The following is a 4,974-nucleotide window of genomic DNA, read 5'->3' on the forward strand; positions in this document are numbered from 1 at the left end:
AAAATAATTGCTTGCTTTCAACAATTCTTTTTCTTCCTTAATTTCAATTTGGATTACCCAAAGGATAAAATAAATTTTCATACTGGACTGTGAGGGGATTTAAGCATTCTTTGCAACTGTAAAAAATCTCTTCAGAGTCTTGAAGATTTGTTTTAAAGGGAGTATTTAGATGACAGCAAACTTATCTTTTAATAGTCGCTTCATATGTATTTTTAAAAAGAAATCTACTCTGCTTCTAGTTAATAATGTTTATCTTATAAATCTGTTTAGACTCTTCAAAGGGGAGAATTCATATTTGAGCACCAAGGTGATACCTTGCCATCACTTCTTTAAGAGTGTTTGGTATTCAACTGAAGAAGACATTAATCATTCCCATCGCAAACATTAACATTTCTAATTTTAAAAATTTCTTTCGGTGTTTGCAAAAAGATATTTGACTTTTTATGAGTGTCCAAAATTATCCGACACCCTGATTTTGGTTATGTAGAACACTGCATAAAGTCAAACCACCCATTGGGAGCATCTGCAGATAAGTAATCCATTGCTACAGACTGTCCTACACTTATTTTTTATGCATAAAGTATGTTTAATTTTACTCAAGTTCTGATGATTGCATATTGAAACTCTGTCATCAAATGTTTCAGCATCAATTAACAAAAACCTGATACAAGCTGAACTAACAAAAAGTAGTTTCACTCAGAAGTACCCATTAGATCAGCCCCACCATCACAGTGGGTGGGCACACCTCTCACGGCCCTGACTTCCTTGCTCATGTTCTCTCTCCTTCTGATCCTCATTTGGACCTTGGGAACTCAGTCCAGTGCTCCAATGTGGGTCTCCGTCTCTATCTCCATCAATCTCCAGATAAAGGTTCTATGGTGATATGCAAGATATTCATCAGAGTGGTGATGGAGGAAATGATGATCTGTCTATGTGTTGCTCTCATTGGTTAATAAAGAAACTGCCTTGGCTTTTTGATAGGGCAGGATTTAGATAGGTGGGTGGAGTAGACAGAATAGAATGCTGGGAAGAAGGGAAGTGAGCCATGAAGCTCCCACCCAAGATGGACACAGGCTAGAATCTTCCCGGTAAGCTACCACCTTGTGGTGCTACACAGATTACTAGATATGGGTTAAAGCAAGATATGAGAGTTAGCCAATAAGAGGCTAGAGCTAATGGGCCAGGCAGTGTTTAAATGAATACAATTTGTGTGTTATTATTTCTGGGGCATAAGCTAGCCAGGTGGCCGGGAGCCAGGCTGTGGGAAGCAGCTCGCCTCATCACTACAGAGTGGCTATAGTATAAGGCCAGCTGGATTGGGACTGATGGAGCATGTGATCAAACTGGACTCTCCAAACGTGGCTGACATGGAGGGCTGACTGAGAAGCCAAGGACAATGGCACTGGGTTTTGATTCTACTCCATGTACTGGCTTAGTGGGAACCTAGTCTGTTTGGATGCTCACCTTCCTAGACCTAGATGGAGGGGAGAGGACCTTGGACTTCCCACAGGGCAGGGAACCCTGACTGCTCTTTGGACAGGAGAGGGAGGGAAAGGGGAAATGGGGGGAGGGGAAGGGAAATGGGAGGAGGGGAAGAGGTGAAAATTTGTAATAATAATAATTATAAAAAGGAAAAAATAAAAAAAGAAGACGCTGCAGAAGTAAAATGCACTATTATCACAAAATAGCATTGCTGGGTATCTTAAAAACAACAGAAAATTAATTTTTGATGCTTTGAAAACTGAGAAGTCCAAGATGGAGATACCAACAGACTCAGTATCTTGGTACTTTCTCCTTGGTTCCCCAGGGCCTATACGGGGGGAACTCACTGGGATCTGGGTTCTCTTATCAATATTTTATTAATAATGCCATCACGAGGCTCTGCCCTCTTTTAGTAATCATCTTCCAAAGGATCACTTTTATAGTGCAAGTACATATAATCTTAGCTTTCAAGTTAAAAATAAAAGATGTCATACAGAGAAAGAACATGACCAATCTGGATCATCTATCTATCAAGATGTATATTGAACCTGCAATTTAAGCCAGAGAACATTCTTTCTCTTTTCATTCTCTGGACGAATTGGTGAATATGGAACTAATTGTCCATATTTTGGTAGAAATAGCTATAAACCATCTGGAAATGGTGCTTTCCTTTTCTAAAATCTTAGACTAGTGATTTGAGCCCTGGGTCACTGTTATGGTTCCATTTCCTCAGCATGACAAAGTTGGGTTCTCCTGTAAGTTGCCTAGCCTGCTTCATTCTCTTTTCTAATGACTGTTGTAATCAATAAAATAAAATGATTATTTTATTGTATTTTTAATATATCTTCCATGTTTTTAGACATATACTAATGTATCTGAAATAGCCTGTGATATTTGAAAACTCATTATTGAGTTTGAGCAGGAAGTGCTCTTACCCATTTCAGTCATTTCTCTAGCCTCTTAAAATTCTTTAATAAAGGTCTTCATAGTTTTATTTTGTTCCTGTTTGCAAATTAAGTAGTTGGCTTCATTTCGAGCATGGGGGGGTGGATTTGGAGTTTCCTTTTTGGTCCCCATCTTTTCTTTCTTTGTTTTTAATTACTAGAAGGTGTTCATTAACTGGAAAGATAAATACTCTCCTAAGACTTTATTAAAAAATATCAGTCAAACATTCCTTTATGAGAGGAATTATAATGTAGACCAAAGAGACTCAGGTTTGCAATTTAATAAAGGTGAAGAGGGTTTAATATTTATAGGTAGATTGCACTGCACAGTGTGAGAAATATAGAAAATTTACTTTTGAAAGTTGAGTAACTATGATCCTCAGTTCACTTTTATAGGATCTGACTATGAAATTAGTTCATAGATTGGTTCTTAATGATTATGTCTGCAGGTTAGATTTTTTTGTTTTATTTTATTTATTTATTTATTTATTTATTTATTAAAGATTTCTGCCCCTTTTCCCTCCCCCTCCCCCAATCAAGTCCCCTTCCCTTGTCAGCCCAAAGAGCAAGCTGGAGAGATGGCTCAGCCGTTAAAGGCTAGGCTCACAACCATAAATATAAAGGTTAGATCTTTTTTAAAGCTTTCCTTGCAATAGGTGGTGAGGCAAAGTTTATTTAATTTACTCATCCAAGTCAATATTCTATATGAGTATATTGATTTTGGTCTGAAAGGGCTTAGCATCCGTCATGTTGAAGACAGTTGTTACAGAATGAAGACCTGCAAGAAGCAAGTTGTTGAGTTGCCAGTTAAGACCCGTATTCTTCATATCTTTTGACATAAATATATGCGGAAAAGGGTATTTGAAAATAAAGTTTCTAAAGGTGAAATTACCGATGATATATTTCCAGTAGGTTTTGCCCAATCTCTACTTTATAATTGGGCTGAGATCAAACAGTTTTGCTTGGGTTTTACTTCATTCATTTGAGTTTCTTCACTTTAGATCTGTGTTAATCCTGGCACTTGAGAAATTGGAGTGAATGACCATCCTGTCCACGGAGGATTAAAGCATCTCTTTTAAGGATCTCAGTCTTTTGAGTCCGCTGAACCCTGGGAGGGTCAAGAGGTCCTGGTCAATGTATCTTAATTTCCTTGATCTGGCAAGTTCACAAACCCTCCCATGTTCGTTACTGTGTGTCATATATGGGAAGTTGCCTGGGGAAGAAACTGAATTTTGAGCTAACCTAGAAGGTTCATCCACTTTGGTAAAATTCCAAGACCCAACTTTGATAATGTCCCATTGGGCCCCATAATGATGAACACAAGTAAAATAAGCTGGGAAGCTCATGGGTAGAGTCTTGGTAATTGGTTCAGATTCCGAAACAGGGGACTTGCAAAGTTTCCTTGAACACAAAGCTGTCCTTGTTATAGAAGGAAATCAAGATGTTCAAATGACATTTTCACTTAACTACAGATAAATAGGTCTCAACTACTTGGGTGAGTGGGTTAGGCACCTACCTACCTTTCATGTGAGAGATACCAACATTAGCATTAGAATAGTAGGCATTTATTGAAATGATTAGTTTCTACTACTCAGCTTTTAAAAACTAAGATTTATATCTATGGATATATTGCCTGTATGGATGGCCATGTGCCATTTGTGTGTCTGGTACCTGCAGAGTATAGAGAAGGCATCAGTTCCCTGGAACCAGAGTTATAAACCATTGGGAGCAATCAAGTGGGTGATGGAAGAAGAACCCTGATCCTCTGGAAGAGTCTCCAGTCTTCTTAATCTCTGCACCATTTATTGAGCCCCAAGTTTATACTATTCTTTGTGTGATAATCCTCATGAAACAATACAGTTATTATCCATATTTTAATGATTAAAAAGTCAGAGACTTAGAGACTTTGAGTGACTTCACAAACTTGGTAACTGGCAGATGAATACTCTTACTTGATCCCTTTTGTTAAGACTTGGCTTCTACTTGAGAACCTTCTGCTATAATTTTCACGCTAGTGCAGTGGTTCTCAACCTGTGGGCTACAACCCCTTTAGCAAACTTCTGTCTCCAAAATAATTTACATTATGACTCATGACAGTAGCAAAATACAGTTATGAAGGGGCAACAAAAATAATTTTATTTTGGGATGTCTCCATAACATGAGGCACTGTATTAAACTCTATTAAATGTATCACATCATTAGGAACGTTGAGGACTACAACCTACTCCAAGTTCACTGAGCGGGGATTGGAGGATCTAGGAATAAATTAAAAATGAAAGAATATATGTAGTTCTTAACATTCATATTTGACATGTTCTGAAGAGGAAGACAATATATGTTGTGGTGTACGAATCTGGAATATAAGAGATAACAGCTTAAGTGTTAAACTTTAAATTTAGCATCTGAACCCAACTTTACAGTGTGTTAGGTTGTTAGCATGTCAGATAGTGCTGTAGTTTGTGACATCTTTGGCAGGAAAAAAAAAGAAAGATAGGAAGGAAGGAAAGCAATGGAAGGAAAGAAAGCTCAAAATGTTAACTATTGATGT

The sequence above is a fragment of the Alexandromys fortis genome, unplaced genomic scaffold (genome assembly GCF_014885135.2).
Source record: "Alexandromys fortis isolate MF-2015 unplaced genomic scaffold, M_Fortis_MF-2015_v1.1 scaffold_14, whole genome shotgun sequence".
NCBI lineage: Eukaryota > Metazoa > Chordata > Mammalia > Rodentia > Cricetidae > Alexandromys > Alexandromys fortis.